The sequence below is a fragment of the Octopus bimaculoides genome, chromosome 12 (genome assembly GCF_046866305.1).
Source record: "Octopus bimaculoides isolate indiv1 chromosome 12, ASM4686630v1, whole genome shotgun sequence".
Lineage (NCBI taxonomy): Eukaryota > Metazoa > Mollusca > Cephalopoda > Octopoda > Octopodidae > Octopus > Octopus bimaculoides.
Genome location: NC_142939.1, coordinates 33,842,235 through 33,856,032, shown reverse-complemented (window position 1 = coordinate 33,856,032; position 13,798 = coordinate 33,842,235).

Below are 13,798 nucleotides of genomic sequence, written 5' to 3'. Positions count from 1 at the left end.
AACATATAGATAGACTGACAGACAGAGAGACAAACAGATAGACAGAGACAGATAGATAAATAGATTGATAGACAGGTAGACAGAAAGACAGACAGACAAAGAGATAAATGGACAAACAGATAGGCAGATAGATAAATAAGCAGACAGATCGATAAATAGACAGACAGACAGATAGATAGATGTGGTTTCCATCTATGAAATACCCCTTACACAGTATTGATCAACCTGACACTATGAAAAACAACAAAACAAGAAACTTGCCCAAGGTGCAATGCAGTGAGATCAAACTTAGCCTTGAAGTGAATTTCTTAAATGTATGGCCATATCTGAGCCTACACTTTGATTTTAAAGCTTTTAAAGGTTGACTTTGCCTTTCATCATTGTAGAGGTGATGAAATTACTCTAGGATCAATTCAATTTCTTGTATCCTTGCCCTATTCAATTCATTATATTTTTGTGCATTTATAGTTTTGGTATGTGTAAGAAATTATTTCTGTTCAATATCACCAGCAAATTTTTTTTCTAATCTCATAAAATTTTAGAATTAATTGCTCTTATTAAATCAAGTAAAAAATGAATAATAATTACCTTGAGAAATATAATGTTTTCTAATTTCACCTCATTACAGACTTTTCCTCTTATTAATTACTGTATAATTTAAAACTATAAAGTGTTAGTGATGGTTGTTAGATCTGAGAAGGGTTTCCAGGAGAGTGCAGTAAGTTCAACTGAAGAGTGAAGAAGGGTTTTGTGTTTCATCTGAAAGAGAGAAACAAAGGAAAAGAAAGAGAGGGAGAGAGGAAGAGTGAGGAAGGAGTGTCTTGCTGCAAGCTAGGATTGCTAAAGGGATTGAGATGAAAGTGTGATCTGGGATAGGAGGAAGTAAGAGAGTAATTTAGGAATGCTACGAGAAAGGTTATATAAAAATTGTCATGTATAAGATGGATGAAAAGGCAGAGAGCAGGAACTTGAGAGGGGAGGCAAAAAATGCAAATGGCTGAATACAGATAGAAGAAAGTAGTGTTGAAGTCAAGAGGGGTAAAAGCAGAAGTTAAAACATACTCTAAAACAAAGAACATGTTTGCCTGGAAGTAGATAAAGCTATAAATAATGATTTCAAATTTTGGTACAAGGCCTGCAATTTTAGTGGAAGGGAACAAGTTGAATATACTGACTTCTGTACTTGACTGGTTCTTTGTTTCATCAACCTCAAAAGGGATAAAGGCAAAGTTGATCTTTGGTGGGATTTGAACTCAGAAGACAAAGTACCAAAAAAAAAAAAAAACACCACTAAGCATTTTGTCCAACATAGTAATAGTTTTGCCAGCTCACCATTAGCATCTAGACAATTGGGTTAAAAGCTCTAGGATGGAACAAAAACTAAGTATAGAATTTTGAAAAATATGAGGAATGTAAACATTTTTACACATACTGAAGAATTGCAATTCCTATCAAAAAATCATACTACAACCATGTGACTGACTTAAATGACCAAAGGTTCAGCAAATAAATAAATATATAAATAAATCAAAGTAAAAGCCAGAGAAAGCATCCCGAGGAAATTAAAACTCACCAATAACTAATATATATATAATTATCTGCCTGTCTCTTTGTCTGTCTCTTTCTCTCTCTCTCTCTCTCTCACACACACACACACACACACACACGCACGCACAAACACACACACACGCATGCGCACACACACACACATTCTGCGTCTCTAAGATTTAGAGCAAGTTTTAACTGGCCATTTATTTTGAATGTATGATCTGGCGTTGTTTTATCTGGCGTTGTTTTAGCGTTGTTTCGAAACTGTTTGGTATGAGCATGTGAGTGTGTGCAAAAACAACACCAAAACAACGCTAAAACAACGCCAGATCATACATTCAAAATAAATGGAAGTCGAGAGACAAGGTACTGAAGAGATTGCAAGAGTGCAATGAAATAATTTAACAAAAAACCATATAAATTAATAAAGGACTGAACCAGTGCGTGTGTTTATTACTGGCATAATGCCTCTCCCAAGGTTTAATTGTATATATATATATATATATATATATATATATATATATATATATATATATATATATATATTTATATATATATATATATACGACAATTTCTTTTTAGTTTCCGTCTTCCAGATCCACTCACAAGGCATTGGTCAGCCCAAGGCTATAGTAGAAGACATTTGCCCAAGGTGCCATGCAGTGGGACTGAACCCAGAACCATGTGGCTGAGAAGCAAGCTTCTTGTCACACAGCTGCACCTGCACTTAACTCTAGACACAAGGTAATTAAGTTACATTCAACATTCTACATAATTACAAATTAAGAAGGAAGACAGAAGACAGGAGATATAGTAGTGCTTTACCAAATAGAGAGATGTGGTATGAGAAGAATGAAGAATGCTAGAGAGAGGTGATATGTCTGGAGTGTCAGGTAAAAAAGAGGGAGAACATAAAGAACCAGCTCCCTTAGGGTCTGAATTTTACTTATTAGATTAGAAGATTTGGATCTTTTTTAAAACGGGGGCCACATTTTTCATTAATGTTTTACGTAGTGTTTTTGGTACTGAAAGACTTTCAAACTTCGTATACTTATCTATTTTGTGTTATAGAACAGAAAAATATTTTTGTATTCGAATTTATTTCATGTAAAAAATTGTCTTATTTCGATAATTTCAACCAATCACTGACAAGTATTCAGTTGTTTACATTTACTCCTTTGGGTGATTAAGCCATAGCTTCGTTTTATTTGCTTTTTTCATTTTAAATTTGCTTTTTTCATTTTCTTTTTTTTTCTTCGTTTTATTTGCTTTTTTCTTTTTAAATTTGATGTTTTACCCTAACCCTAACCCTATCACCGATAGAATTGTTTCAGAATCGTTTGTTTATGTAGTCGGCACTTAATGTATATCGGCTGAATGGACGTCAGTAATTGGTTGAAATTACAGAAATACGACAACTTTAACATGGAATAACTTTTTAAAGAAGACTAAGAGAAAAAGATGTTTTATATGACACATTCTACCAGTGTTCCAAGTTTCAAAGTGTTTCGTTAATGAAAAATGTGGCCCCCGTTTTAAAAAAGATCCGAAGATTTTAATGTTATATAGCTTCTATGTGATAAACAACCATGGAATAAGCCTTCATTCATAAACATATAGTAACTAGGGGATTTGCACTCCTGCTGTCTTCCAATTTCTCCCCTTCTCCTGCTCTTACCTCAGTCTGAGTAACCATGTATCTCTTTTACAGCAGCACACTTGTTTCTGTTCTTCTTCTTCTCGCTCTCTCTCTCTGGCCGGTTAACTATGTATCTCCCCAACAGTAAGACACTTGTTTCTGTCTATCTATCTCACACAAGATCACCTCCTCCAATTCCCCCTCCCCTCTCAAAGGATCTTTGTCTTGAAAGTTATTTGGTGACCCTACCAGTGCTTGTGCCACGTAAAAACCACATAGTCCACTCTGCTTGGCAGCTGGTGTTAGGAAGGGCATCCAGCCTTAAAAACCACATCAAACAGACACAGAAGTTTGGTACAGGCTCTTTCTTGGCCAGCTCCTGTCAAACTGTCCACCATCCATGCTAGCATGGAAGGTGGACGTTAAGCGATGATGATGATGGTGATGACTTCAGTCTAGGAATGCTGTCATTGTTAAAATTAGAGAATTGTCCTCCTCCTAATTTGCTGGTGCTTGCATCTGAAATATCTATATCTGTACATTAGTTATGTTGCTACATAACTAATGTGCAACACTAAGGAAAGTAACTCAAATAAAATAATAGAAAGTTGGTAATTATGGCATTGGTGGTGGCTGAGACACTGGCAGTGATGTTGGTGTTGATAATGGTGAAGAGAGAGAGAGAGGGGGGTGGAGAGAGGGGGGATGGAGAGAGAGGGGGGATGGAGAGAGAGGGGGGATGGAGAGAGAGGGGGAGAGATGGAGAAATGGATATATGGGAAAGAGAGAAGAGAGAGAAGTAAATATAGTGAAATCAATGATGAGAAAGAGAAAAAAAAAACATGATAAGAAAAGGAAGACAGAAAGAGTGAGAAGAAGAAAGGATTCTAAAAGTGAGTAGCTGAATAAAAGTGGAAGTTAAAGCAAACATGCAAAACAAAGAGACTGAAAGCAATATGGAGATTTAAAAATGAACAACTGGAGGAGAGGAAAGACAAAACAAAGTTTGTGACATCACTGCATTTTTAGTTATCTCAGTCTCTCAATCTTTCTCCCTTCTTAATTCCTTTCTCTCTGTTTGTTTGAAGAGTTTATGAATTGTATCTTAGTTTATGAAATATAGCCATATAAACTTTTTCCAATATGAAAATAAATATGTAATGTGGTAAATTAAGATTTGTTAAAGCTTTTCCAACATAGATGGTAAAGCTTTAATAAACTTAATATGCTGTATTATAGCTAATATAAATATTATGGTTAATATTATTCAATAACGTCACAGAATGATATTATAGATAGGTCAGGTCTTCGATTTTGCTTTACAGATAAAATAACTTACTTCTTGACATAAAGGAAAAGTAATAAATGACAACGTTCATGATAGAAAAGTTAATAAAGGTATAAGAAGAATCATAACTTTCAGAGATGATGTCTGCTATGTCTGCACATTCAGTATTTCCTATGTGAACTTTTACACTGTCTAAACGTCAAATGTTTCAAACAAAAATACAGTTTCAAAAGAGATTATATATTTCATGGTTCTACATCCTTATGTGTGTGTATGTATATATATATATATATATATATATATATATATATATATACTGGATGCTGAACCTTCAGATGAGATGACAAGTACCAGATATCTCAATATCTGGTACTTTGCTGTACTCAAGAAGACCCATATTCCAGAGCAGAAGTGTTAAGGATGCTCTCCATGGTGAAGAGAATTGGTCTGCAAGAGACCTATACCAGTGCCACATAAAAAGCACTCATGGAAGTGCCACATTAAAAGCACCCAGTGCACACTGTAAAGTGGTTGGTGTTAGGAAGAGCATCCAGCTGTAGAAACCAAGCCTAATCAGACAGGAACCTGGTGCAGCTCTTCAACTTGCCAGCTCTGATCAAACCATCAAACCCATGTTAGCATGGAAAATGAATGTTAAATGATGATGATAATGAATATATAAGGATATTAAATCTTTCAATTTTCCTGAATGTAGTGAGCTTATTAATGGGTAATTGACAAATAGAATAAAAGATGCATCCTGCCCAGCTCTTCGAAATGCCGGTGTTAAAACGGGGGTAGCTGATGAAGTAGAATGTTCTCTATGTGGCTTGTGTGTTTTCTTGTCTCTGTTTTGTTTGCAATGTCCTGTACCCAGATATGCACCTATACATACAGGTGGATTCCTCTGTTACTACTACGTATCTCTTTTTTCCCCCTTGTACTTCCTCTCTTTCTCTTTTCCTTTCGTTGCTCACCTATTCTTCTACTTCCTCCCTTTGTTTCTCCCTCTACCACTCTCTCTCTTCCCCTTACACCGGCATGGTCACATGCTTCCGGTCAATAATCCTATTCTTCCTTGGCTATTGCCGAGCAAACACGCGAACCACTTCGTTCCTATTTTCAAGTTCGTGCCTCACAGCGTTCATACACACATAATTTTTCTCGTCTGGCCGTAAAGTCTTTTCTGTTTGTTTTCCTGTCTTGATTTTTGTCCGCCACTACATTCCTCCATAGCAAGATTTAATTTGTGTATACAAATTTAATTTGTGGTCCATGGGAAGAGCCGTTTTAACGATGCGTCCTGCCCAGCTCTTCGAAACGCCGGTGTTAAAACGGTGGTAGCTGATGAAGTAGAATGTTCTCTAGGTGGCTTGTGTGTTTTCTCGTCTCTGTTTTGTTTGCAATGTCCTGTACCCAGATATGCACCTATATATACAGGTGGATGTTGGTATGCACATGCCTGTACGTATATATGCATATACTCATTTATATTTGTCTTATATATATATATATATATATATATATATATATAAGGAAAAAACCCATCGTTTTTTTCCGTAAATATATATATATTTTTTCACGCTGACTACTTGATAAATTCTTATAAAGATTTTATCCTATATTATATTATATTATATATATATATAAATATATATATATATATATATATATATATATATATATATATGCTAACCAATGCACCCCGGCTTTGCCTGGGTGTTATGACCTACAGCCACATTGTATTATTTGTTCCTTTCTGATGGGCAGAATTGGCACACGAGGAGCATGAAGCAAATTACTCTTCTTTAAAAACATGTTTTTGTTTTTCTGTCGTTTGCTGATGAACAACACTACAGTTTCTGTCTACCAATTCAGTCACAAGTTAGTAGTTGACCCAGGGCTGTAGTAGAAAACACTTACCAAAGGTACCATGCAGAGGGACTGAATATGGAACTATGTTGTTGGAAAGCAAACTTCTCAACCACACAGTCATTCTTGTACTTAATATGCATGTGTGTGTTACAATTGTTGCTAAATCAAGTATTATGTCCCACTATGTCTCAAATTTAGCAGTTCATCAAGCAGAAATCTATAAAATAAATGCCAGATTGAAATACATACTGAGATGAGTATGATCAAATAAATTTTTGAAGGTGATACACCATCATGGTGACAGTCAAAAGACTAAACCCAGTAAAATAATGTGTAACGACTAAATGGCTTCAAATTTGAGGTAATGGATTACTAACTACAAGATGAGTTCAAAGCTTTCACTCTATACAACATTACTGTTGTACATCTCAGTCTACTTGACTTCCAACAATTAACAATTTTAATTTGAAGTTGTATGGTTAGCAGTGACAAAGTTGTCCAGATTTCTTAAAAATTAGCATGCAAAATATTCTGAGAAAAAGTATTTTTTCACTACAACAAAACACACACACACTAACTCTATTTTATGAATTTAAGATATGTATATATACATTATTTACATTATTTATATTTGATGGATACTTATCCTCATCTTGTTTGTTGTTAACACAACATTTCGGCAGGTATACCCTTCAGCCTTCATCAAGTGTCTTGGGGAAATTTTGAACCTGAGTTCTCATTCCTAAGATATTTTTATGATGTTATTAAGGTCACTGCCTGGAATCGAACTTGGAATCTTGGGGTTAGTAGCCTGCACTCTTAACCACTATGCCATATGCTCACAGGCAAAATGAGGACAAATATCTGTCAAATATAAATAATGTAAATAATTCCTCATTTCTTAAATATAGAATTCTTAAATATAGAAGCGCATCATATATATATGTATATATATATATATATATATATATATATATATATATATATATATATATATGATGCGCTTCTTTCAGTTTCTGTAGAAATTGAAGACACTTCCCCAAAGTGCCATGCCATAGGACTGAACCCAGAACCATGTCGTTCGGAAGCAAATTTCTTACTGCACAGCCACGTCTTTGCCTATAGATATATATATATATATATATATATATATATATATATATATATATACAATAGGCTTCTTTCAGTTTCCATCTATCAAATCCACTCACAAGGCTTTGGTTGGCCCAAGGACACTTGTCCAAGGTGCCAAGCAGTGGGACTGAACCCAGAACCATATGGTTGAGAAACAAGCTTCTTACCACACGTTCACAGGTTGTATAGAAAGTCTTGGCCAAATTTTCAGTATTAATTTGAAAATACAAACATGATACCCAATGCTGCAAATTTTATTCTTTATATAGTGTTCCTCATTTTCTGTCACTTCTCTCCATCTGTTTTCAAATTTTTGAATGCTTCATTTGAAAATTCCCCGAGACACTCAAATTGTCTGAATCCTTGTGAATGGATTTGTTTGATGGAAACTGAGAGAAACTCATCATAGATATTAGGCTGGCCAAGAAATCCATCCAGTTGTTTTTAAACAAAAATGAGACACAAGTTTTAAACACAATGTGATTTATTCAATCATTGATATAAATATAGTTTGGTTCCAGTATCTTCTGCTGTCTTGTGGGCAGATCCACTATTCCCTGCTCAAAGAATATCCTATATTAACTGGAAAAAAACACTTCGACATGAATTTTTACATCCTCCTCAGTATTGAAGGTCTGTTCATTCAATGAATTTTGAAGAGACCAAAACAATTGGAGATCTGAATGTGCAAGGCAGAGTAAATATGGAGGGAGCAGCAAAGCTTTCCTGCCAAGCTCCAAGTAACTTCTGCCACTTTTGCAAAGAAGTGTGAGGTCTGGCATTATTGTGATGAAAGACAATGCCCTTATGATTAGCAAGTTCTGGATGCTTCTGGTGGATTGCTGCATTTAATTTGTCCAGTTGGTTCCAGTACACATCTAAATTGATGGTTCTATCTGTAGGAAGAAGCTTGCAAAAGACAACATTCTTCCAATCCCACCAAATTTAAAGTGTGACTCAGTTGAAGTCTCACTTTAGAGATAGCTTTTGTGTTGGTTCACCATGCTTCCTCATGATTGTTTGCACTTCATATTGTTATAGATTATCCAGTTTTCACCTATTGTCACTGCTCTCTTCAAAATAGAATAATTTTCTTCACATTTCTGAAATATGGGGCCCAAACATTCAGTCTGTTAACATAACCAAATCAATGCAGATGGTTTTCAATACATGATTTGGATATTTGGAGAATATCTGCAATAACTCTGGTCATAAAATGGGAGTTGGTGTCAACTCCTTCATTTTGCTCCTGTTAATCTCAGTTGGCTGGCCATAGCAAGGTGCATCTTGAACCAGATTTCCTGACTAAAATTTTGAAAACCATTTCTGGTACACATAATCCATAACAGCATTCTCTACATGTACAGTGAATATCTTCCTGCAGGTTTTTGCCACTTTCTAACCTTTTTAAAATGAAAAAGCATTAGATGTCAATAATGTTTGTTTTGGTTCTCCATTTTGAGGGTGATCTCAGGCACACAAGACACAACCTGTCTCATTGCAAGTTTACATCAAACTACATTGAAATGTCAAGTATCTAAAGAGTGTGTTTGTGCAAGGGGCAGACTGAAGTTAACTACTTATTAAAGTACTTGAACTTCAATATTGACAAAAACCAAACATACTTTTTAGCCAACCCAATACACACACACACACACAAGCTGTCTATGGCAGTACACAAAGACAATGTGGAAGTTACAACTTTTGTATGTTGTTTATACTTTAAACCATACAGATCTGCAGAGGGACTAAATAGTCATCTGAGAGGTCATAGATGGAAAGTCAAAGATTCCATGGACAAAGATGAAACACAAACAGATGACTATCATCTGTGAAGATGGAGCAATCACCTTGTGTATATGTCTGCATGGCTGGGTGTATGTGTCTGCATGGCTGGGTGTATGTGTGTGAGAATCTCTTTCCTTGACTTGACATCATGTGATATTTAGAAATGAGTGTTATCCTCATGCAAGTGGTGTCCTTCATTTCCAATTTTTCAGGAAAACGTATCTGACCACGAGGGTATTCTAAACTGTGCCTCAGCAAATTACGTCTGACCCATGCAGACATGGAAGAGGGAGCAATTAAGACAGTAATGATGATGGTAGGGAAGCAGTAGTTCCAAATAAAAATTTACTCTGACAATAATGTTCTCTGACCCATACCAATATGGAAAGCAGACATAAAACAGTAATAAAAAGTGGTGGCAAAGGTGCTGGCAAAGGTGCTGGCAGCTGTGGTGATGACACTAGTGATGGTGGCGAAGATGATGGCAATGACAGTAGTGATGATAGTGGCAGTGGTAGTAGTTGTAGGACTGGTTGATGAGGTGGGGGTCAAAGTGAGTGGATGATGGTGGTGATGATGATGATGATGATGATGATGATGATGATGGGGGTAATGATGAGGTTGGCTCATATTAGAAAGTTTCTGACTTTTTGCTACATACAAGTGTAACCTAAATTAGTGTTGCAGCATCCACACAAATATTTTAGTTCACATCCAAAATATGGGTGTTATTTGACTGCCAAAACCTTGCTTTTCAGCACACTACCCTCAATGGCCCACTTGTATCCTTAGTCTTTCTCTACTCTTTTTTAAGTGCAGCTTTCTGCTGCTCTAATCCAGCAAACTGTGAATCTCTTGGTCTTAGTGCACTTAGTGTTTCTCTTTCTTCCTTTTTGTGATCACTAAATTTTTCCACTGAACAGACCACTGCAAAATATGTGTTCTTGTCCACATTCTGGCTTAAGACTTAACCTCCTGTGGACCAAATTGAATACCAACTGCATTGATCTAATCACCCTAAAAGAACTTGAAAGGCTGAAGACATTCTATTTCCTTCTCAGGCTAAATATTGCTTTCAAATTTTGGCACAAGGCTAGCAATTTCAAGAGAGGGGATAAATCGATTACATCAACTCCAATACTCAACTGGTAGTTATTTTATCAACCCCAAAAGGATGAAAGGCAAAGTGGACCTCTGTGGAATTTGAACTTAGAATGTGGAGACAGACTAAATGCTGCAAAGCATTTTGCTTGGTGTGCTAATGATTCTGTCAGTTCTCCACTTTCTTTAGGGATAAATATTAGAAAATGTTTTAATCTTGATTTTTTTTTTGTTAATTCGGCTTCTATAACCTTTTATTTGGTGATGTCAACAGCGTAACTTTGTAATTGTTGTTTAAAGCAGGTCAGCCCAGATGAAGCAGACTTATGTGCAAAGTTGTTATTTTTGTGCCTCTTTCAGGGAGTGACCTTCATTGTTCAATGTATCGTTCTATTTTTAAGATAGTACTTTATAATTTGAGAGATTTTGCTACTATTTCTAGCATGATAAACAGTTAAATAGAAGATCCTTTATTAACTTTGTTAGATATGAAAGAGTGTGATAGGATTTAAACTTAAATCAATAAACACTTTGGCCATAAAACATCCATAGTAAGTTTTATTTTCCACTTAACAACAGATATATATATATATATATATATATATATATATAGAGAGAGAGAGAGAGAGAGTGGGGGGGGGGGGAGAAGTGTAATATAATGTTATGTTTGATTTTGCTTCTTGTAAATACTAATTGTAATGAGAACTTACATTTTTCATGAGACTGTCAGCTCATTGAAAAGTTCTTTGTATTTTAGCCATGAATGCAGGTGAACTGTACTCTGGCTGAAATTGACTAATAACTAAATGGATAAAGAAAGACAAAGAAAATGTGGACTCGATGACAGAATAATGTATAAATTGAAAAACAATGTCAAGATTGAATCCACCATTTACATAAGAACCAACAATTGAAATGAATTCCAACCAGCTTATCCTGAAGCCATCTAGATCCTCCATAGAGTAAAAATTGCTATTTCATTAATCAAAATTCCCTGACACATTTTAAAGATTACTTCTGTAAATATTTACTTTGCTGTCCATAATTTAAGTGAAATATATTTTGATTATTCATTTTATATGACATAAATTTTTATCAAAAGGATAAATAAACCAGATTTGACATTCAGTATCAAATTTATAGCAGTTTGATGAAATTTGCATAAAAATTTCTTCTGTTATTGAACTTATGGAAAGATTATATTTGACAGTGCAAGACAGAGCTTTGTAAACAAGTACTAACCTATTTATATTAATCATGGATCAACTAAACTTCTAACATCCTAAAAATAATCTATATAACTGCATTGAATAAAATGTTTCTGTAACTTGCTTTCTATAAGTTTCTATGTTACATGTCAGATATAGAGAGGGAGGAGAAAGAGAGAGGGGGGAGAAAGTGAGAGAGGAGAAAGAAAGAGAGAGAGAGAAAGAAAGAGAGAGGGAGAGAAAGAGAGAAGGTACATTACCAAGAGAAGTGGGAGAATAATGAAGCAGCATCAGAGAGGACATATATAGACAGATTTTCAAGTTACTAACTTATAATGACACAAGATAGATTGGCTGCATTATCCTGATAGTTATGCAAGCAAACTACAGAATGATTATGAAGAAAACTAATCAGAGCTTAGATTTATACAAATATTAAGTTTAGAAGTATTGTCACCTCTGTGATATGTGTCAAGTAAAATGTGTATTATATATGCTGAATTAACAGACTTATTTTGCCCATAAGAGAGAACAGGAAATAGCAATTATGATATGGTTTCATGCTAAACTATGCTAGATTAGATACAGACTCTCTACATTCCAACAAATTTCACAATAATTGCCACAATTAAGGACATAATTTGATTTTAACACTTTCAGATCTAAGGTAGAACATAAGAGACATTATGACTTGTATAGTTTGGTTCTTTAAATTTTCATTGCTCTGTAATTAGAACATGATTTCACTTGCATGTTTACTTGCATATATTGCAACTACAAGTTTTATTGACTTAAAACAATTGAAGATTAGGATGTAGAGCTCAGGTCTGTGATGTTTCAAACAGTATCAAGTTAACAATATGGCAGAACTAAAAATTTACCAGGGTAATATTCTACATACAAAATACAAATATTGTGGAGTCTCACATACGTAATAAAGTGAGTTAAAACACCTCAGTTATCTGAGATAGTGAATGCACTGAAGTTTCAATAATTTCCCAAAATTTCAGAGAAATTATTTTATAAGAATTAAGTCACTTGTTTTTAAATTTCAAACACTCTCAGAGATAGACTTTGTCTACTAATTGCGTGGATTATCTTTGTTCATATAAACAAAAATTTTTAATTCACTATATTATACATGTGAAATCCTACTACATTTATATCAGGACAAATATGTGTGAAAACAGAGGTGTTGAGTTTCATTAAAAAAGTTTTTATTTATTTCAAAACCTAAACTATAACAAGTATAGTAACATTATATCTATAATATATCTAAATATTATAAATATGATACATAAATATGTTTAACTCTTTTGGTACCAGTCCATCTGAGACTGCTCCAGATTCTATTCTACCAATTTCATATTTTAAAGTGATTTAAGTTAAAACCTTTAATCAAAAAAATTTCCTGTTGATTTATGTTCCAAACACCACCTTAATAATAGCAGTTATTTTACTAAATTTTTCATTCCTATCAAAATTAATAGATATAAGAAAAATTAATTCCAACAGAAATATGGTAGCAAAAGGATAAAAAAGAAGAAAGTATACTATAAAAAACATTAAATAAACATATATACATTACTTTATTAGTTCCTGTGAAGAGCCCTCAAATTTGATTTTATTTTTATCTTTTGTTGGAAGTCACTCCCAACAAAGAAGCAAGCAATATGAAATAAAATCTAAAGGAGTTATTTAGTTTGTTGGGAGTTACAAAAGAAACAAAAAATTTTATGAGAACCTTTCTTGAAAAATATAAAACAAGTGGAAAATTAAGAAGAATTAAGATTATAAGAGAAACATGAAAACAGAAAAGAGTTCCATGATAAAAAAAACTGCTAGAGTAGAAACACTTCCGATGAAAGAGAACAACAATGAAAACAATGAGAATTAGTAGAAAGATGAGCTACCCAATAAGGAAGCTTAATATGAGGAACAAGAGGAGAAATTTCAGCTGAAGAAACACCATGGAAATATTAACAGAATAGAGATAAAGTTGTGTCCCAACAGCATAAGAGGAATCTAGCTGCTGTGATAAAACCAACAATGAAAGAAACTCAATATTGAACTTAATAAAGGAAGGAAAGAATACTAACACAAATACTGGCATAACTGCGATAACATTATAACAGTATTTCATACAAGAACAAATAAGTGACTTATAAAGATAATGAATGCAGTCATAGAAAAGAAAATGACAACACTGATACAAAA